The sequence below is a fragment of the Dryobates pubescens genome, chromosome 43 (assembly GCF_014839835.1).
Source record: "Dryobates pubescens isolate bDryPub1 chromosome 43, bDryPub1.pri, whole genome shotgun sequence".
Lineage (NCBI taxonomy): Eukaryota > Metazoa > Chordata > Aves > Piciformes > Picidae > Dryobates > Dryobates pubescens.
In genome coordinates this window covers 293,868-317,046 of record NC_071654.1, presented here as the reverse complement: position 1 = coordinate 317,046, position 23,179 = coordinate 293,868, and the positions used below count along the sequence as shown (strand labels likewise).

Sequence of the window (23,179 nt, the reverse complement as noted above, 5' to 3'; positions counted from 1 at the left end):
TGAGCTGATTCATTCCTCCTGCAGCTCAGGGATAGGGGTTACAATGAGGCTGAGAGAAGTGTGCCCTAACTTGTCACTGCCTTTCCCTCCTTGGACAGGTCTCCATGGCCAGAGGCAGCAGATGGCCAACAGCAGCTCCATCACCCACTTCCTCCTCCTGCCATTCCCAGGCACAAGGCAGCTGCAGCTCCTGCACTTCTGCCTCTTCCTGGCCATCTACCTGGCTGCCCTGCTGGGCAATGGCCTCATCATCACCACCATAGCCTGGGACCACCACCTCCACACCCCCATGTACTTCTTCCTCCTCAACCTTGCCCTCACTGACCTGGGTGCCATCTCCACCACAGTCCCCAAATCCATGACCAATTCCCTGAATGACACCAGGGACATCTCCTATACAGGATGTGCTGCTCAGGTCTTCTTTGTATTATTTTTTATTTCAGCAGAGTTTTATCTCCTCACCATCATGTCCTACGATCGCTACGTTGCCATCTGCAGACCCCTGCACTATGAGACCCTCCTGGGCAGCAAAGTTTGTGTCCACCTGGCAGCATCTGCCTGGGGCTGTGGCTTTCTCTATGCTGTGCTGCACACAGCCAATACATTTTCCCTGCCCCTCTGCCAGGGCAATGTTGTGGAGCAGTTCTTCTGTGAGGTGCCTCAGATCCTCAAGCTCTCCTGCTCCACATCCTACATCAGGGAACTTTGGCTTCTTGTGACCAGTGCCTGTTTATACTTTGTGTGTTTTGTGTTCATTGTGGTGTCCTATGTGCAGATCTTCAGGGCAGTGCTGAGGATCCCCTCTCAGCAGGGACGCCACAAAGCCTTTGCCACCTGCCTCCCTCACCTGGCTGTGGTCTCCCTCTTTCTCACCACTGGCATCTTTGCCTACCTGAAGCCCTCCTCCATCTCCTCACCATCCCTGAATCTGGTGGTGTCAGTTCTGTACTCAGTGGTGCCTCCAGCAGTGAACCCTCTCATCTACAGCCTGAGGAACCAGGAGCTCAAGGCTGCCCTGAGCAAACTGATCCCTGGATGCTTTCAGAAGCAATAAACTCTTCTGCAGAGCAGTTCTGATGTCACTCAGTACAGGCCCAGCCTGTTTTCTGCACTTGGTGATGTTGGTGTTTTACTCTTTATAAAACTGTCATCCCTTTTCTAACACATTCTCTGCTTTGCTGACCAAGAGCTTATGCAGCAGGACCTCTGCTCTTTCTTTGGTTGAAAAAATAAAGTACCTTTCTGTAATAGTTTACTTCCTGTGATCCTTCCTCCAGAACATATCCCGAGCTTTTAGGCCAGGTCCTGTGTAGATTTGGGGGACGGAAATAAAGAAAGAGACTTTCAGTAGCAGTTTTGTTTCCTGAGTACCTTCCTCCAAGCCTCTTCTGGAGCCTCAGGGACAGGTCCTGTGTGCAGAGGCAGAGGGGCAAAGAGTCCCAGCACAGCAGCACTGCCAGGGAGCACCAGCACCTGGACTTCCAGGGCTGTTCCCTTTCCACTTCCAGCCTCTCCTGGGTCAGTGCAAGCCCAGAGTGCTGTGGCAGCTTGGTCATTGTTCTGCAGCATGCCAGTCCTGTGACCACAGGCAGGGACAGGCCATGGGAGCTACTCTGACTAAGCTGGACCCCAAGAGCAGTTCCACAAAGAGATGATCTGCTCAGGGCAGAGTCTGACGGCTTAGGGCTTCAACAAAGTTTCTCTCCAGAGCAGGCCCAAGAAAGTGTCCCAGGGATGCAAACAGCAGGGAACAGCTCAAGTGTGAGTGTGCAGGGCTGGGGCACACAGCAGTGCCCTGAGACAGACAGGCCTCCTGCCAGAGGCCTGAAGGAGCAGCAGAGCAAGCTCTGATCTGTGTCTCTGCTCCCTGGACAGCCTGGGGAAGCTGTCCCAGGGTAATCATCCTGCTCCAGCCACTCACCACCACCATTTCCACCACTGGCCTCGCTCCCCAGCTTGCAAAGTTTCTTTGTCCCCCACTTGCAGGTCACAGGATCAGGAGGTCAGCAGTGGCTGCTGGCATTGCACAGATGAGGTACAAGTATGGCCATGGTGTGTGGGGTGAGAGGAACCTGAGTGAGCACAAACACTATCAGCTGTTGCTGGGGTACCAAGGCGCTGGAGGTGTGAGGAGCCTCCCAGCCTCTGGCAGGGTCAGCAGGAGGCCAGGAACATTCTGGCTGCTGCAGTGCAGAGCCTGTGTGAGGGATGGCAGTGGCATCCCTTAGGGCAAGCCCTTGGGCCAGCACTGTGCAATCTCTTCATCAGCTCCCTGCACCTTCTGACCCAGGGCCTCTGCAGCTCTTTTGGGGATGAGGCCAAACTGGGCAAAGGCCTTGAAGGACCTCATCTGCATAACCCTGCCCTGAGCAGGGTCATTGGACAATGATGTGCAGGGACCTCTTCCACAGATCACCAGGACAGAGCCAGAAGCTCCTCTGAGGAAGGTTTCTCCACTCAGAGCCTTGGTAGGAAATCTGCCAGATGGATTGGATGAAACTTTGATCTGCTCAGGCTCTGGCCACAAGGAGGCTGATGGTTGGGCGTGGGATCAGGTGGTCAGTTGTGTCTCAGGAGCTCATCATTCGATGGGAAGCCAATGAGTGTGAAGGGGCTGTGAGGTCACTTCTGCCTGGGGAGGAGATTGGCCAACAGCAGGAACACAGCTGGAAAGGGACTGTGAGGTTTGTTCTGTCTGTGATGAAGAAGTTATTAATTTATTAATATGAAATATGAATTATATAGATATTAATTTTTGTTAATTATTAAAATTATCAATTACCAATGAATTTTATACAGATATTCTAGTGCATGATTGTGAAACACATCCCATAATTGGTTTAGTATTTATAGTTTGGATTCAATCAGGCTGGGGTCAGAGTGGCTGGAAAGCAGTCAGGTGGAAAGGGACCTGGGGGTGCTGGTTGATGGTAGGCTGAACATGAGCCTGCAGTGTGCCCAGGCAGCCAGGAGGGCCAATGGCATCCTGGCCTGCATCAGGAACAGTATGGCCAGCAGGAGCAGGGAGGTCATTCTGCCCCTGTACACTGCACTGGTTAGGCCGCACCTCAAGTCCTGTGTCCAGTTCTGGGCCCCTCAGTTTAGGAAGGAGGTTGACTTGCTGCAGCGTGTCCAGAAAAGGGCAATAAGGTTGTTAAGGGGCTTGGAGCACAAGCCCTATGAGGAGAGACTGAGGGAGCTGGGGTTGCTTAGCCTGGAGAAGAGGAGACTCAGGGGTGACCTTATTGCTCTCTACAACTACCTGAAGGGGGGTTGTAGTGAGGTGGAGGTTGGTCTCTTCTCCCAGGCAACCAGTACCAGAACAAGAGGACACAGTCTCAGGCTGCATCAGGGGAGGTTTAGTCTGGAGGTTAGGAGGAAGTTTTACACAGAGAGAGTGATTGCCCACTGGAATGGGCTGCCTGAGGAGGTGGTGGGGTCGCCGTCGCTGGGGGTGTTCAGGGAGAGGCTTGACAGGATGCTTGGTTCCATGGTTTAGTTGATTGGGTAGTGTTGGATGATAGGTTGGACACGATGATCTCGAAGGTCTCTTCCAACCTGGTTTATTCTATTCTATTCTATTCTATTTACAGAGTTAATTTCTATTACTATAACACAGGCTGCAATTCCACTGCTTGTCCACCAGATGGCGACTTGACAGGACTCTGGTGACTGCTAAGTATATACAGAGATATTACACTGTGTATCAGAGGATTGGACTGGAAAGATTATCCTGCTAGACTCAGGTGCTTTGAACTGACTGTTAGTGAGTGGAAAGCAGGTGGATAGGTTCCAGCAGCCTACTGTGTCCTTTGCAGCAGGATCTGGCAGACTGCTGTCTCCAGGATGACTCCTGGCTGGCCTGGACAGTGATTTCTCCCTTCCAACCTTCTCCTTTCCGTGGCAGCAGAGAGGGAATGGACCTTAGCCTAGCTGTAAAGCAGGTTCCTTTCGCAGGACTGCAGCACTATAGGTCAGAAGTGGCGAGATTTCAGCTTCCCTGCAGGAGCAGCCCGGGGCAGAGGGAGGGAGCAGCAGGGCCTGAGGGAAGGTACTGCCTGCCCAGCATCCAGCCAGACCGACGATCCCCCACCGGCGGAGCGGGCACCTCCGAGAACGGTATCAACGGTAGAGGGTAGAAAGGCTCTGCAGAGGGACCTTGACTGACTGGACAGATGGGCAGAGTCCAATGGCATGGCATTTAACAAGTCCAAGTGACAGGGGCTGCACTTTGGCCACGGCAACCCCATGCAGAGCTACAGGCTGGGGTCAGAGTGGCTTGAGAGCTGCCAAACAGAGAGGGCCCTGGGGGTGCTGATTGACAGCTGCCTAAACATGAGCCAGCAGTGTGCCCAGGTGGCCAAGAGGGCCAGTGGCATCCTGGCCTGTGTTAGGAATAGTGTGGCCAGCAGGAGCAGGGAGGTCATTGTGCCCCTGTACTCTGCATTGGTTAGGCCACACCTTGGGTCCTGTGTCCAGTTCTGGGCCCCTCAGTTTAGGAAGGACATAGAGACACTTGAACGTGTCCAGAGAAGGGCAACAGGGCTGGGGAGAGGCCTTGAGCATGGCCCTGTGAGGAGAGGCTGAGGGAGCTGGGATTGTTTAGCCTGGAGAGGAGAAGTCTCAGGGGTGACCTCATTGCTCTCTACAACTACCTGAAGGATGGTTGTGGCCAGGAGGGTGTTGGTCTCTTCTCCCAGGCAGGCGGCACCAGAACAAGGGGACACAGTCTCAAGCTGCGCTAGGGGAGGTTTGGGCTGGAGGTGGGGAGAAAGTTCTTCACTGAGAGAGTTGTTTGTCATTGGGATGTGCTGCCCAGGAAGGTGGTGGGGTCACCGTCCCTGGAGGTGTTCAGGGGAGATTGGACATGGCATGGTCTAGTCATGAGGTCTACCGAGACAGGTTGGACTCGATGATTCTTGGGGTCTCTTCCAACCTTAGTGATACTGTGATACTGTGTAATGGGTTGGGGCAGGTCCCCTCCCCACCACAGGCAGAAATAACGACTCAGGCAAACGGATTGCAAAAGTGATGAAAGTTTAAATAGAAAGCAGTGAATGTTACAGAAAACCCAAAGCGCAGTGACAAAGAAAGATCCCATCCCCACCTGAGGGTGCATGCAAAACCCCCAGGGCTCCTTCTTCCCCCTCCCTCTGCTGGGCTAGTCTCAGCTGGCCAGGCCTGAGACTGCCCATCCCCCTGTGGCCTTGGGCCCAGTCAGGCCCATGGCCGGGAGATCTCTCCCCCAGTTACCAAGTCTCGGAGAGGGAAGGAAAGAGGAAGTGCCAGACCCCGCACTGGATCTTATAGTGGTGCAAAGAATTATGGTAGGAAATACACAATTTCCTGTGTCCATCCCTCTGGGCTGGACTTCTGGACACAGGAAGTGAATGCACCAGGGGGGCACCCAGCTCAAACTACAACATGCCACCCCTGTATTTCATACCATAATCCTTGCACCCAAACACATCATCAGATCAGAAAACTTCTGATGACATGTCCGGCAGAGTCCATATCTTCATCTGGGCGTCCACTCAAACAGTCTCTCATTCAGGCTCAAGCATCAGTCCATTCCAGTTGTTCTTCCTCATGTGATGGAACCTCCCAGCGACGCAGTCCTTCTCCTGCAGTGTGAATTCCTTGTGGACTCCTTGGGACATCCTGGTCACCTGGAAATACCTCACAACTTCTCAGCCAAGCCTTTACTCTCATATTCAGCGGCAAATTCTCCACCCCTGGGGCAGGCCAGTCGGAACAATCCGGCTCGACGACTGCCTTTTTCAATCCATCCAGGGTGCCGCAGCCAACCGCTTTCACGCGGACCAAAGCTACACAGATGCATGTCAGAGGCACTCCGCACCCCCCGGCTGGGCGCTCGCGTACTGAGGCAGGACAGCATCCGGCTGCACAACCTCCACCCCCGGAAGAGGGAGGAGCTGCGCCACAGCCCGCTGAAGAAGCATGGAGGCGGAGCCAGGTGCTCGGCGCCATTTTCGGAGCACGTCCGAAAACACCAGGGAAAGATTTACAGCTGCCGCCGCTGCCTGAACGCAGCCCGGCTCGGGCGGTGCCGCCGCCGCCGCCTGAACGCAGCCCAGCTCGGGCGGTGCCGCCGCTGCCGCTTGAACGCGGCCCGGCCCGGCCCCCGCCGTCTCTGTCGCCGCGATGCAGAGTCCGAGTCACCTTCAGCAGTCGCTTGCCCGCTCGCCGCGGGTGTCCGCCCCCGCAGCGGCCACGGGCCGACCACGCTCTGCTTGCCGCTGCCCCTCCTCCGCTCCCTGCCGCTCCGCAGAGAACGAGGAGAAGGCAGGTCTCGCCTTCTTAGGCTACTCGAGCATTCTTAAGCTACCCTGGGCAGAATGTCACAGAAAGAGCCACCCCTCGCTGCTCCCAAGCTACAGGAGGGACTTCCATGCCATCAGCCACGCACCAGCCATCCTTCTGCAGTCCACAGGAGTTCACACAGTCGCCCCGGTAACACAAAACCTGAGCCCCAACTTTCCAAACCCAAACCGACGCCCAGAACTAAATTTAAACTCTCCATCTTTTGCAATCCGAGCTGCAGTTGGCCCCACGTTGGGCGCCAAAAATGTAATGGGTTTGGGGCAGGTCCCCTCCCCACCACAGGCAGAAATAACGACTCAGACAAACGGATTGCAAAAGTGATGAAAGTTTAAATAGAAAGCAGTGAATGTTACAGAAAACCCAAAGCGCAGTGACAAAGAAAGATCCCATCCCCACCTGAGGGTGCATGCAAAACCCCCAGGGCTCCTTCTTCCCCCTCCCTCTGCTGGGCTAGTCTCAGCTGGCCAGGCCTGAGACTGCCCATCCCCCTGTGGCCTTGGGCCCAGTCAGGCCCATGGCCGGGAGATCTCTCCCCCAGTTACCAAGTCTCGGAGAGGGAAGGAAAGAGGAAGTGCCAGACTCCGCACTGGATCTTATAGTGGTGCAAAGGATTATGGTAGGAAATACACAATTTCCTGTGTCCATCCCTCTGGGCTGGACTTCTGGACACAGGAAGTGAATGCACCAGGGGGGCACCCAGCTCAAACTACAACATACTGTGATACTGTGACTCAGGTGGCTCTCTCTGGATGTGTGCTGGGTTGAGGTAGCCCCCACCCCACCACAGGCAGAAATAAACAACTCAGACAAAATGGATTGCAAAAGTGATGAAAGTTTCAATAGAAAGCAGTGAATGTTTACAGAAAAAACCCGAAGCGCAGTGACAAAGAAAGATCCCAAAGCAAACCCAGAGGCATCCCATTCCCACCTGAGGGTACACCCAGGACCCCCAGGGCTCCTTCTTCCCCCCACTACTGCTAGGCTAGTCTCAGCTGGCCAGATCTGAGACTGCCCACCCCCCCCATGGCCTTGGGCCTAGGCAGGCCCAAAGCCAGGAGACATCTCCCCCAGTTACTGGCTGATGGAGGAAGAAGAAAGAGAAAGTGCAGACCCTGCACTGGATCTTATAGTGGTGCAAAGAATTATGGTAAGAAGTACCCAATTTCCTGTGTCCACCCCCCTGGGCTGGACTTCTGGACATAGGAAGTAAACACAGCAGGGGGCACCCAGCTCAAACTACAACACGCCACCCCTAGAAATAAACACTCAGACAAAAAAACACACACCCCTGGTTCTGCTGACCACTGCAGGATTTGAACCCATGACCTCAACACTCATATTCTCATGCACTACCAACTGAGCTATGGCTCTGCCCCCCTGCAGGGAGCTGTTCTGCAGGATCAGCCTGGCAGGGCTGGTAGGGCTGGTCCCAGGATGGGGTCAGCCCTCACAGAGTCGGCCTGCATGGCAGGGCAGTGCCACGGTTCCTGGTAGGCAGGCTTGGAGGTTTCTGATCTGGCGCGATGGCAGATGGGGCTGGACCTGGCAGGGGTCAGCCCAGTGGCAATGGGCTTTGGGGCTCGTGTGGGTAGCCCTGGGAAACATGCATGTGTAGGAAAGCAGAAAGTATCTATGGAAGGTTTCAGGACAAGAAAGAACAACAGGCCATTGATACTGGAAGGATGGCTTGATGATAATGAAGAGCTGACCATGGTAAACAACCTGAAGTGCGAGACAGGAGGACACTTGCCTCCATGCTGGAGAAGATCAACCTGATATGGGATGAAGATAACAATGGACAGCGGCATATCAAAGGAGAAAACTCAGTTAGCAGCAGTGGTGCAAGAATGTCAGGGAATTGCTTACCCTGCTCGATTTTTCCTATCTAAGCTTCTTGTTCTGTACCAATAAACGATTCCTGCCTCACCACCAAGGGAGTCCGTGCATGCTTTCCGATAAAATGGCGCCCGTATCGGGAATTTCAGTGAGATCTTTCTTCAGACTCACTCTCGGATTGCACCCCCAGTGAGCCGAACGGGAGAAGTGAGCAGATGATGCGTCCATCCCCTACACTGCAGGTCAGGTACGGGGACTGCGGCCGGGGAAGAATATGGGCCAGGGAGCCACGAGATCACAGCAATTGCACCAGGATGTGCTTATGGGAATTATCAAAGAGCAAGGGTACAGACTGAGCTCTCACAAACTTACCCTTCTGTTGCTGTGGATAAATCGCAATTGCCCCTGGTATCCTGAATCAGGGGCATACGAATTAACAGAGTGGAACAGGGTTGGAGAGACCCTCTCAGAAGCACAAAAGTCCGGGAATGATTTTTCACCGGACATTTTAATAATGTGGCGCAGACTATGGCGAGCGCTGACCACGCTAATGAGTAAATCCAACAGCACTTCACCCTCGGGGACTCTAAACACTCCCATTACCCATGCGGGCCCTCAGAAGCAGGATGAGCTTCCTACAAACAACAAAACACAGGCAGAAACAAGAGGTCTGGCTGCAGGGCACATGGGGAGGAAAGAATAGGCACTGATGACCCACTAATGAGAGCACGGTCACAAAAGTTCCTAGCTCAACAACGAAAGAGGCCGTTTGACGTGCCCCTTAAGAAGTCTAAGACATTGCCTGATGCAAGTGCAAAATACGCGGACAGCAGCTCTGAGTCAGACCCAGAGCTGGATGATCCTTTCGATCAGGGCTCCACCGATACAGAAAAGGAGCCAGGTTTATATCCACAGGTACCTTCGCTTAAGGCAGCTGTAGCAGCTGCAGAAGGAGCAACTCCTCAACCGGAGCAGAAGAAACAAAGAAAACCAGATGCAAAGTTAAAACCACCAACTCAAGTAACTGATGAAAAACTAATTTCTTTTAATCCCGACAGCTCCGCTACTCAAGAATCACTCGACAAATCAAACCAGCCACTTTTCCAACCCACAGCACCAAGTTTATCTTCCTCTCTTCCCTTAAATACCACTAATGAAGTTGTTAACTCTGTTCCGTATCCCTTTCCTTTTCCAGCAGGATTTTACCCTCAGCCTCATTCGGTTCCTATACCCCAGCAGGCGGGGGCTTTGTCTACCCCCCCGCCACCTTACGGAGGTGTTTGTGTACCTCCTGCCGCTACTATGAGTAATATGAGGGTGAGGGATAACGGGATGCTTTATCAAGGAGGCAATGTACAGGATGGTGTTAAAATGTCTAATGGATTGTTGATTAATGAACATGTTCCAGGTGTAGCTACATGACTGCAAATTTCAATTTCTGATGTTTTAATGGATAAAGATGATAAGGGTTTTATAAATACAGAAATGTTACAGATGCGTGCGATGCCAGTAGTGATGGAACACAGACCGGGGGGTGGGGCTGCTTCTGTGTATCAGTCTCTGTCCTATGATATCTTAAGGGAGCTAAGGAGGACAGTGGCTGATTCTGGGCTGCAGTCTCCTTATACTGAGAATTTGCTGGAAGCCATATGAGAGGCCTATCTAATGATACCACATGACTGGAAAATAATTTTTAAACTCATCTTAACATCCAGCCAGTACTCTATATGGTATGTGGAATATAGAGATCTGTGTATTACCCAGTCCACGTCTCGGGCTCAGTATCAGTTAAACCCCGAACAATTAATGGGGGAGGGACAATTTGCCAACTCACAGCTGCAATCTCGCTATATCAATGAGGTTCTGCAGCTAATAGCAGGTCTGGCAATAAAAGCCTTTAAAAAGATACCAGATTTAAAACGGTCAACAAAGCCCTTCAGTGTCGTGCGACAGGCCAATGATGAACCATACATACAGTTCATAGATAGGCTGCAGAGGGTGGTGGAACGTCAAGTCGACCTGCCTGAAGCATCTGACGCGTTAATCAAACAATTAGCTGTAGAAAATGCAAATAGTGACTGCCGACATATATTAGAAACTCTTAGATCCACAAATAAGCAAGCATCACTCACTGATTTTATCAAGGCCTGTGCCCATGTGGGGTCAGAAAGGTACAAAGCTGAAATGCAGGCAGAGTTATTGGCTTCGGCATTAGCACAACAATTGGCTGTCAATCGCTCTCAAGTAAGATGCTTTAACTGTGGACAAGAAGGGCATTTCAGGCGCGATTGCCCCAGATCTAATAATGAAGTAAAAAGACCAAACAAGGTGTGCCCTAAGTGTAGAAAGGGCTTTCACTGGGCGAGTCAGTGTCATTCCCGATTTAACTTTTCGGAAAGAGAAGTTGTTCAATTGGGAAACGGGGTGAGGGGCGTGAGACCCAGTGCCCCCAAAACGAACAGGGTCCATTATGCAGAAATACCAGACCTCATGGGTCTGGATCCGATCTCTTCAGAGCAACAGGAGGGAGTGCTGGATTGGACACATGCAATGCTGAACCAGTAAGTCTGACAGATGTGTCTGTAACAATGGTAACATCTAATGTGAATGGGCCTTTAACGCTAGGAACTCATGCTTTGTTAATAGGTCGATCATCCACAACTAAAATGGGTTTATTTGTTCTCCCAGGATTGATAGACAAGGATTACAAAGGCAACATAAAAATCATGCTCTGGACACCCTCCCCACCATGTTACGTTCCACAGGGGGAGCGGATTGCCCCACTAATACCTTTGCCTGATTTGTCCTCTGGAATTCGGCCACTTAAAGAAAACAGGGAAGGAGGCATGGGTAGCTCAGGCTGTCCAAAAATTTTATGGACACAAGCAATTAAGGATGATCGACCTATGCTGAATGTCTGTATAATGGGAAGGCCTTTTACAGGACTCATTGACACTGGAGCAGATATTACTATTATACGAGCTCAGGAATGGCCAGATGATTGGGAATTGCCAGAACCGTTAGCTACCATAGAAGGAATAGGTGGAACCCAAATTCCATATCAGTCAAAAAACCCACTGAAAATAGTGGGACCCGATGGCAAGATTGGTAATATAAGACCCTTTGTTTTACAAACTTCTTGTAACCTCTGGGGAAGGGATCTCTTGAAACAATGGGGCCTCACACTGTTGACAAATTTCTGATAAGGGCCATTGAAAAGAATCAGCCTCATCTTAAATTGACATGGCTAACATCACAGCCTGTCTGGGTTGATCAATGGCCCTTAACGGGTGAGAGGCTGAAACAAGCAAACATCTTGGTAACGGAACAGTTAGCGGCAGGTCATATCAGACCATCTACAAGCCCCTGGAATACACCAATATTTGTAATACCAAAAAAATCTGGGAAATGGCGATTGCTTCAGGATCTTAGAGCAGTCAATGCAGTAATGGAAAATATGGGGTCATTACAGCCAGGGGTACCTAATCCTGTGGCAATTCCAGATCATTGGCCATGCTATGTAATAGACTTAAAAGACTGCTTTTTCACTATTTATCTCCATCCAGATGATTGTAAACACTTTGCCTTTTCAGTTCCCACGGTTAATTATCAGGGTCCCATGGAAAGATATGAATGGGTTGTCTTGCCACAAGGGATGAAAAACAGTCCAACGATTTGTCAATTTGTTGTGGGGTCAGCATTGAAACCTGTGAGAAATGCTTTTCGGGATGTTTTAATACTTCATTACATGGATGATATTCTCATTGCTGCAGAACAGGAGAATAGATTGTCAACAGTTTTACCTGTATTGCTGTCAAACTTAGAACATTATGGGTTGCAGGTGGCCCCTGAGAAAGTTCAATGCGAACCACCTTGGAAATATTTGGGATGGAAATTAACAGAGTCCAAAGTCATGCCACCGAAAATTGAATTCAGTGCGTACGTTAAACGACTTACAGAAATTGCTGGGCACTATAAATTGGGTCAGGCCCATGCTGGGCATTACTACCTCAGAAATGGACCCTTTGTTTCAGCTGTTACAGGGAGACACTGACTTAGCCTCCCCACGAGAGCTGACACCGGATGCCTTACAGTCTCTGAATGGTATAATTGGAAAAATGACAATCAGGTTTTGCTAGCCACTGTCAGCCACAGTTGCCATTAAGAGGCTTTGTTATCAATTCTAGTTACCAGCCTTTTGGGATTGTCGGTCAATGGGATGGTAAGGACTTGTACCTCCTGGAGTGGCAGTTTTTATCCCACCAACCATCTAAATCTATTTGGACAAGGTCTGAAATGATTGCAAATGTTATTCAGAAAGTACGTACTTGCAGCATCTCTATTTTTGCAGAGGATGTCGATGTCTTGCACATTGCATTAAACAAACAGGATTTTTCTTATGCTTTAGCTAATTCTATGGCACTGCAAATTGCCTTGGCAGATTTTATCGGCACTATTGCCTTTGACCTTCCTGGTCATAAAGTGCTCCAATCTCTTTCTGATATACCTTTAACTACCACACCTATTGTTTCTAACGAACCGTTGGTGGGAGCACGAACTGTCTTTTTAGACGGCTCACTGTCTTCACACAAAGCTGTGGTAGTCTGGTTTGACAATGCCAAACAGGAATGGGAACATCAGATCACTCATCAGGAAGGCTCAGCTCAGATTGCAGAGCTACGGGATGCGGTCGAGGCATTTAAGCTATTTGCCAAGGAACCGCTGAATGTTGTTGTAGATTCCAAATATGTTTATGGGGTGTTGTTACAGTTAGAATTTGCATTTATAAAAAGACTGAATAACAAGGAATTGTTCAACCTTTTTGTGGAATTAGCACAGTTGTGTAATGCAAGGACTGAGAAATATTTTGTGATACATGTGAGATCTCATTCCAATCTTCCGGGACCTATTACAGAAGGGAATGAGATTGCAGACAGACTGACTGCAGCAGCACGTTTGCCCAATGCTCTCCAACAAGCAAAGATGATGCATGAATTTTTTCATAACAATGCAAAAAGCCTAATGAAATTGTTTGACATTACTTTTCGTCAAGCTACAGACATTGTGCGAATGTGCCCCGACTGCCAGAAAGTCACACCATTACCACAGATAATAACAGCTGTGCCAAGAGGACTCTGTCCCAATGAAATTTAGCAGTCTGATGTGACTCATGTACCTCAATTTGTCAGGTTAAAATATGTACATGTGTCCATTGATACATATTCCAGTTTTGTGGTAGCAACAGCTCATACAGGTGAAAAAGCACGGGATGTGCGGTCTCACTTTTTACGTGCCATTGCAATCCTGGGCACTCCAAAAACAATCAAAACTGATAATGGCCCTGGTTATGTTTCAACCTCTCTCAAACAATTTTTTACAGAGTGGGGAATTCAGCATGTCACAGGCATGCCACATTCTCCCACAGGTCAAAGTATAGTTGAATGCATGCACCAAACCTTGAAACGTATGCTAAAGAAACAAGCTGAAACCACAGAAGGTCTTACACCTCAGGACAAACTATCAAAAGCCACTTATGTTTTGAATTTTTTAAATCTTTCTTCCTCAAAAAATACAACACCTTTTGAGAGACTGATGTTACCCCTAAAAGATTATCCCAAGCCTCAAGTACTATATAGAGACATACACACTGGACAGTGGGAAGGGCCTGTTCCTCTCTTAACATGGGGGAGAGGTTACGGATGTGTTTCTCTCTCCACAGGTCCTTATTGGCTACCAGCTCGACGAATAAAGCCATACCATCATAAAAATGAGCCCCAGACAGCAACATCAATGGAGCAGGATACTGTGGGCAACATCCCTCCTATGGATGGTGATGATGAATCAGAGTAAAAGTGAGACTTACTGGGACCACATTTTAAATCCCCCCATGTTTCGCCCCTTAACATGGTGGGACGCAGAATTACCACTAATTAACAATGATACACAGTGGGCAGGTGGTCACTGGTTAGAACCCATGGAACACCAGGTGTGGGAAAACATTACTATGTCAAATGTCACATTTAGTGCAGACATGTGGCCATTATGTGTCACCCCAAACCAGTCCAATACAGATTGCGTGTATTTTGGCCCACAACAGCACGTGGTCACAGTTATAGTGAACAAATCAATAACCAACTACACTGGTATTGATTTGCCTGGGGTAATTGGAGAACCTGTAGATATAACAGGACGACCAGCAATTCCTCCTTGTGTAGTAAAGAAGCAGCTGGAGGATGTCACTCATGTTAGGTGGCATGCATGCCTAGGGAAACTGCCTTGGAAACTGAATCATACAAAGGCAGAAATCATTGATTGGGGACCATGGGGTTATACTGATAGGGTTGACAGCACTGAGTGGTACAATGAGGGCTATTCAGGCCCTGTGTTGCAACTCTCATGGAATGGTACTAGAAGTGTGATCAAGAAACAGTTGTGGAGGTTAGCTTTACCATTTGTAAATGGAACTATTAAAACAATTCGTAGGCGTAGAGGCATTTTAGCAGAACGTGTACTACGTAGTTCCTTTGCTACTGTGTGTACTACCCACCCATATGTGCTAGGAATAGGTATTGATTGTATAATCTATAACGAATCAAGCATATATCATCTTAGTTGTAGCAATATTACTTTTAAGACTTGTATTATTGATAAAGACATTGATCAGCAGAGCATGATTATTCCCTTCCGAAGAAGGGCAGAGGTATGGATTCCCGTGAACATGACAAGAGGATGGGAGAGTGAGAATGGATTGGACCATGTTATCAGGCTATTAGACCAGGGACTAAAAGATTCTAGAAAAAGGGCAAAAAGATTTGTGGGATGGTTAATTTTTGCTATAATATCAGCTGTGATAATATTAGCATCTGCTGCTGCTTCAGTTACAGCTCTGACAAAGGGCATACAAACTGCGGACACAGTGAGAACTTTATTAACCAATGTGACAAATGATTTGCAGATGCAGAAAGCTATAGATGAGGAAATAATGGCAAGGTTATATGCACTTGAGGCCAGCGTTGTTTGGTTAGGAGACCAACAAGCTGCCTTGCAGACCCATATGATGCTGCAGTGTGATTGGGAATATCATAAGCAGGACATGTGTGTAACATCCTTGTCTTGGAATGACTCTCAGTATGATTGGAAGTCAGTAAGATCACACTTACAAGGGGCCTTTGATAGCTCCTTGAAATATAATGTCCAAACATTGAAGCATCAGCTGGAACTGCAATTAGCAAATATACAACAGGTGCGGATTGATTCAACATGGCAAGCACTGAACAAAGATCTTAGCTGGCTGAATCAAAAAAAAATGGTTCTCAGGTCTGAATCTACAAGTGTGGGTTATAGGCGGAATCCTTGTAGTGATTGGTATTGTAATTGTAGTGTTAATGGTACTTGTAATAATAGCTTTTAGGAATACGAGGATGGTCAGGACACAAGTGATGACTGCTGTTTTAAACAATATAAAAATGGGGAGTTGTAGGAAAGCATAAAGTATCTATGGAAGGTTTCAGGACAAGAAAGAACAACAGGACATTGATACTGGAAGGATGGCTTGATGATAAAGAAGAGCTGACTGTGGTAAACAACCTGAAGTGCGAGACAGGAGGACACTTGCCTCCATGCTGGAGAAGATCAACCTGATATGGGATGAAGATAACAATGGACAGCTGCATATCAAAGGAGAAAACTCAATTAGCAGCAGTGGTGCAAGAATGTCAGGGAATTGCTTACCCTGCTTGATTTTTCCTATATAAGCTGCTTGTTCTGTACCAATAAACAATTCCTGCCTCACCAACAAGGGAGTCCGTGCATGCTTTCCAATACCTCCCCATCCCTGGACCTGGTGGTGTCAATTCTGTACTCAGTGGTGCCTCCAGCAGTGAACCCTCTCATCTGCAGCCTGAGGAACCAGGAGCTCAAGGATGCCTTGAGCAAACTGATCCCTGGATGGTTTCAGAAGCAATAAACTCTTTATCTTCTCCTGCAGAGCAGTTCTGATGTCACTCACAGTCTGGTTTCTCTCTTTTTGGCTGCTGCTGGTGCTGTTACCCTTGTGAGAATGTTGTTTCCCCACTAGAGGGGACCATTTCTTCAGACCATTTCTGGTTCAGTGCTGTCCTGTCTACTGTGATCCAGAGACTGCAGAGAGGAGCAGCTGTGCTCCCTGGGTGTGCAGCATGCAAGGAAAAATTCTTCCCATCTAGAAGTTCATAACAGAGACAGAGGAGTCTGGTAAAACTTCATTTGAATAAATTCAGAGTCCACAGGACAATTCCCTGTAGGGTCTCTCTCATTGCTGAAGGCACAGCTCCCCTTTCATCCTACATTTCTGGGCGCAGATTTCGCTCTCCCTTTCCCCACTGGCTCAGGTACTCAGCATTTAGTCTTTCCCAATACCCCTGCTACATGTCCCCCTTCACACAAACCCTCCCTGCTTCATACATCCTATGCTCATTTAAATTAGGTTCTCCACTTCTCTGGGTGGGGAAGTTAATATTCAGCAGTCTGTTAAGCCTGTGCTCTGGCCTAAAAGTTCAGCAGTTCAGGCTGTGTTCAGTGTCTGCTATCTTTGGACAGACCCCTACTGATTTACAGCAAGGTTCAAGGGAAAGGACTTAGCAGAGGCCCCTTTGTGATTTACATACACACAGAGAAGGTGAACTGTCTGGGTCCTCCCTTTCTCTTCCAACTCCCTCTTAGCCAATTCTTCCTTTGTAAGGACACTCCCTCCTTTTGATCCCATCAATCCCTCCTCTTCTTGCTTTAATGATTCTCTTTACAAAATTAATTCACTGTTAACTCAATCCTTTTCTCTTGGCTTGTATCTGATGTTGGTCTTATTTGCAGATACATGATTCTTCTGTTTTTTGTAGCCTTTTCTGGCTCACTTGAAATGGCTACAACCTGCACCTGCCTGACTGCAGGATGGATAAGCCATACAAACCAGGGTATCAGACATCGTAGAAAGATTAGAGCTGCTGTTGCACAGAGAGAGAAGAATGACACTCGTTTGACCCATGGCCCACCAGGCAGCCAAGACAATGTGTCCCATTCCAGTCCTTGCCAGGTTTGGACTGGTCCATGAGCTATTTCCCTGCTGTTGGTGGCTATATTTATTGCTGCCTCCTCATTGGCCTCAATCTTTAGGCACCAATCAGATGGATTAAACTTTCCACATCCACCTCCTTCCTCAGCTAATAGACAGTCTGGAGAGTCCATTTTGGTGCATTGCCTCTCACACCTGAGTTTGGTGTTTGGCTAATAGTACCTGCGGATGGAGTTTACCTGGACTTCAGCAAGGCCTTTGACACTGTCCCCCACAGCAAACTCCTGGCCAAGCTGTCAGCCCCTGGCTTGGACAGCAGCACTCTGAGTTGAGTTAGGAACTGGCTGGAGGGCCGAGCCCAGAGAGTGGTGGTGAATGGTGCCACATCCAGCTGGCAGTCAGGCACTAGTGGTGTGCCCCAAGGATCAGTGCTGGGCCCCATGCTCTTTAACATCTTTATTGATGATCTGGACAAGGGCATCGAGTCCATCATCAGTAAATTTGCTGACGACACCAAGCTGGGGGCAGGAGTTGATCTGCTGGAGGGTAGAGAGGCTCTGCAGAGGGACCTCGACAGGCTGGACAGATGGGCAGAGGCCAAGGGCATGAGATTGAGCACATCCAAGTGCCAGGTTCTGCACATTGGCCACAACAACCCCATGCAGTGTTATGGTCTGGGTTCAGAGTGGCTGGAGAGTAGCCAGGCAGAATGGGACCTGGGGGTACTGGTTGACAGTAGGCTGAACATGAGCCTGCAGTGTGGCCAGGCAGCCAAGAAGGCCAATGGCATCTTGGCCTGCATCAGGAACAGTGTGGCCAGCAGGAGCAGGGAAGTCATTCTGCCCCTGTCCTCATCACTGGTTAGGCCGCCCCTCCAGCACTGTGTCCAGTTCTGGGCCCCTCAGATTAGGAAAGATGTTAAGATGCTGGAAGTTGTCCAGAGAAGGGCAACAAAGCTGGGGAGGGGTTTGGAACACAGCCCTGTGAGGAGAAGCTGAGGGAGCTGGGATTGTTTAGCCTGGAGAAGAGGAGGCTCAGGGGGGACCTTCTTGCTCTCTACAACTACCTGAAGGGAGGTTGTAGCCAGGTGGGGGTTGGTCTCTTCTCCTAGGCAGCCAGCACCAGAACAAGAGGACATAGTCTCAAGTTGTGCCAGGGGAAGTTTAGGCTGGAGGTGAGGAGAAAGTTCATCACTGGGAGAGTTGTTAGCCATTGGATTGGGCTGGCAGGGAGGTGGTGGAGTCACCATCTCTGGAGGTCTTCAAGAGCAGATTGGACATGGCACTTGGTGTCATGATTTAGTTATGAGGTCTGTGGTGACAGGTTTGACTTGATGATCTTTGAGGTCTCTTCCAACCTTGGTGATTCTGTGATTCTGCAGAGCTGCAAAAGACTGCAAGCAAGGGAGAGAGATAGGAGAGACAGAAGGAGGAAGAGGAGGGGAACTGGAAACAGACAGCAGGAGTAAAACCACTCTTCTTCCATTGTTTACAAGCTGTTGTCTTCAGAAAGGAGCAGATTTTTAAACTTTAGAACTGAAGTTCTCACTGCATGAATGTGGCAATAGTGGCAATAAGCAGTGTGAGCAATCTGGCAGTATAGGCCTAGGGCCTGACATGGTGGTAGGCCATGCTGTGACCGTTTGAAGCTGTGCCTTTAAGGAAGGGGCACACTGGCTAAATGTTTATGAAATATTTTGGTATTCGAAATGAATTTCATTGGCCAAGTTAAGGTGGGAGGCGAGGTTAGTCCCAGCGTGGCTGGAACTTTCTCTCAGTCTTCTTTTCTTCACTGTCCCTTTCGGCTGGATCTTCTTCTGGGCTTCTTGCCAAGAGACAAGAACTAACTCCCTATGCATAGGCCTCTGTCTCCTGTACTAACTCCCCTTTTTTCTCTTCTTCTACCTCTTTGGGGGAGGAAGGGAGGTAGGGGGGTGAAGGGGGCACAGGGGGAAGCCCCTCTGTGGGGGGTCTGGTTTCTGGTTGAGTTCATTTGCTGTATATTCCTGTATATATTGTAAAATACCTGTATTTGTTGTGTTACATAGAATCTGTTTCCTTGTAAAATATACTCTCATTTCTCTGACTGGGTTTAGCCGTGGTCTCTTTCTCAGTGGGGGAGGGAAAGCAGAGCCTTTCCTTTCAAACCACCACACTCCTTTTTTTTTTTTGGCTTACCAATGTGGGGCCTAGCAATTAAGTAATTAAGTTGATTTATTGCTTGTCTCAGCCGGAGAAACGAAATTAAGATGTTGTTGGTTTTTAAGCAGTTACTGTTTTCCGTGTGTTCTATATTGGTCTACCGGTATTGCATCGGGTTGATGTTAGACCAGATAGGTAAATATTTAATGCGTAAAATCTATTTGTGGTTTATGCATAGGATCCAGCTGTTGTATAAACACTGTTTGGGTTTTTTCGGCTCACTAATTACGGCAATAGAATGTCTTCCACTTTGCCGATCGAGATAAGGGAGTTTAACGCTTCAGGAGGTCAAAGAGTAACTTTAAGTGCTGGCTGGGATCTTAAGGTGATTTATTTGACAGGTGTAATCCTGCTGTTGCTGATAATTAATGTCTATTTGGTGTGGGCTCTTTATATAGAGAAAAAGGTTTCTCGACCATGTTTCATGATTAAACAAAAATCTAGGAAGCATAGGCGTTCCTCTAAATCTGCCCCAGAGTCCTCGAGTGACGAGGAAGGGGCTGCGTCAGTTAGAAAAATAGCAAAACCTATTGGCAAAGCAGCCTTAAATGCTCCACTCTATGACTTTGGCAAGCAGCCAGGGGCAGCTCCCATTCCCAAGATGGCGACCGGTAGTGAGGCAAGGTCATTTCCGTCCGCCATGACAGGACCAGAAGGGGCCCCAACAGCGGCTGGTTTAGATCAGGACCTGTCAGCTTCTATCAGGATGGCTGTAAATTCAAACACAGCTCCAGTTAAACAAGTAGCAGTCTTAAAGACCAGAGGTGGAAAGGCCAAAGCTGATCCAGGAGCTAGTGGAGCTAATGGAGGAGAAGAGCAGGAGACTGATCCTGGTGAGGGAACCTCTGCTAGGAAAGTGCCTGCTGAAGATGAGGAGAAGATTTGTCTTAGAGATATAGCTGAGTTATTGAGATCATCACAGGATGGAGATGCAGCTAAGACAGCAGCTGGCAGTGGCGCTTTTCAGCTTAAAGAGGTCCTTAGGAGAGTGACAGCAGGATTATGGGGACAAAAGGTTCAGGAAGATGTGATAGATGAAGAGGAGGATGACCTGCAGAGCTGCTCGTCACCAAGGGAGGAGATTCGCAATGTCCGCAAAGATTACCTCAGAGCAGATAAGGAACCCATCCTATCTTGGCTTGCTAGGTGTTATGATACAGGTGCTCCAGCTCTAATAGTTGGAGACAAGTCAGCAGCTCAGCTAGGAACTCTCTCAAAGGATAATGGAATAGACAGACATCTAGCCAGGATTCTCGGTAAGGTTAATCTGTGGATACGCCTTTTAATGGCGGTTTCCCTGAGATACCCTTCCCGAGATGATCTTCCATGGAATCCTAAGCCCTGGACTACCATAGATGAGGGAATTAAGCGTCTGAGAGAGTTTGCCATTAGAGAGATACTCTATGGTAACCATGATACTCTGAATCCTGACGACATTCCTGTGGCAGCTGGTCTTGCTAAAAAGCTCATCAAACTTGCTCCTTCCAATTATGCAAACATTTTGGCAAGTAGAATTGTGGCAAGAAATTATGGTGGAGATCCTCCTACGGTTGGCCAATTCACTGATCAACTAAGACAATTGGATGATAGCATGACACGTGTTTCTTTGGTTTCAGCCATTAAAGCTCTGTCTAGTGAGATAAAGGATTGCATGAGAGAGCTGAAGGATGAAATCAAAGATTCCATATGCCAATTGGCACAAAGAGATAATTCCAATTCTTCCTCCAGGTGGGTGCAGGTTTCAGCTGTGAGGAATAGACATCCTCCAAGGAGGTCATTCCAAAACAGGCCAAACCAAAACGGACCACCAAGGCAATCACGTAGGACCATTTGGATAACTCTGCGTGATCAGTTTGGTGAGAACATGAACAGGTGGGATGGCCAACCAACTTCAAATCTTTTCAGGAGACTGAGGGAACTGCAAAGTGGCAGAACCCAGGGTAGCAATACCAGAAGGGTAGCTGTTACTTCCACAGTTCCCCAGGACAACGACAGCTCCAACAGTGACTCCAGTTCTAACACTGCACCGTGTGCTCGTTGCACCTGTGGAAATGTTCCCCATAATTAGGGGTGCCCTGCCTCCCGCCAGGGGGAGGAGAGGGATAATGGAGATAACAGAATCTATTGGGATGTGTACATCCAGTGGCCTGGCACTTCACAATTTCGGAAGTACAGGGCCTTGGTTGACACAGGAGCTCAGTGCACCATATTGCCATCAAATTATAAGGGATCGGAGTCCATAACTATTCTGGGAGTCACTGGTGGATCTCAAGAGTTAAGTAAGGTAGAGGTTAATATAAGTCTAACTGGTAAGCAGTGGAAGAAGCATACAGTTGTGACCGGACCTGATGCACCTTGTATTTTGGGAAATGATTTTCTGAGAGAAGGGCGTTTCAAGGACCCTAAAGGTTACAAATGGGCTTTTGGAGTAGCTTCTGTGGAAATTGATGGACAAAAGCTGAAGCTGTCTGCTAGACCTGAGCTTTCTGATGAATCTGCAGTTGTGGGACAACACAAGATTCAGGACATTAAGTTGCCGGTTGCTTCTCAGACTGTACATCACAGACAATACAGAACCAACCGTGACTCCTTGTTGCCCATTCAGAATCTGATTCGTCAGTTGGAGAGTCAGAAAGTCATCAGCAAAACTCATTCACCTTTCAACAGTCCAGTGTGGCCTGTGCGAAAGCCGAATGGAGACTGGCGTCTGACAGTGGACTACCGAGCCCTGAATGAAGTAACTCCGCCTATGAGTGCAGCAGTACCAGACATGATGGAACTCCAGTACGAGCTGGAATCCAAAGAGGCCAAATGGTATGCTACCATAGACATTGCTAATGCATTCTTCTCTATTCCCATAGCAGAGGAATGCAGGCCTCAGTTTGCTTTCACCTGGAGAGGAATCCAGTACACTTTCAACAGACTGCCAATGGGCTGGATCCACAGCTCCAGCATCTGTCATGCAGTAATCCACGATGCTCTGGAGGAAGGTGGTGCTCCAGAACACATCCAGTTCATCGATGATATCATCTTCTGGGGTAAAACTGCTGAGGAAGTCTTTGAGAAAGGCAACAAAATCATGGACATTCTTCTGAATGCAGGTTTTGCCATCAAGAGAGACAAGGTGAAAGGTCCTACCACAGAGATCCAGTTTCTGGGAGTGCAGTGGCAGGATGGACGCCGACACATTCCAGTGGATGTGGTAAACAGAGTCTCTACCATGGCAAATCCCACCAACAAGCAAGAAACTCTACGTTTCTTGGGGATAGTGGGATTTTGGAGACTACACATTCCTGGATACAGTCAGATTGTGAAACCTCTGTATGATGTGACTCGGAAGAGGAACAGTTTCCACTGGGGACCTGAACAGCAAGCAGCCTTTGACCAGATAAAGCAAGAAGTAGTTCAAGCAGTGGGTCTGGGACCTGTCCGAGATGGTCCAGACATTAAGAACATTTTGTACACGGCTGCAGGTGACAATGGTCCAACCTGGTGCTTGTGGCAAAAAGCTCCAGGTGAGACACGTGGACGACCTCTTGGTTTCTGGAGTCGAGGTTACAGAGGTTCAGAGGCTAATTACACTCCAACAGAGAAAGAGATTCTAGCTGCCTATGAAGGAGTGAAAGCAGCTTCTGAAGTGATTGGAACTGAATCACAACTTCTCTTAGCTCCCAGATTACCAGTTTTGAATTGGATGTTCAAAGGCAAGGGTTCCACACCACATCATGCTACAGATTCCACCTGGTCCAAG

The 23,179-nt window shown here is 48.7% G+C and overlaps 1 protein-coding gene across 1 annotated transcript in view; it reads left to right on the top strand.

Annotated features, from left to right (window-relative positions):
- LOC128899309 (zinc finger protein 721-like) overlaps window positions 1–23,179 on the top strand; it is a 586,691-nt gene that overhangs the window by 326,801 nt on the left and 236,711 nt on the right.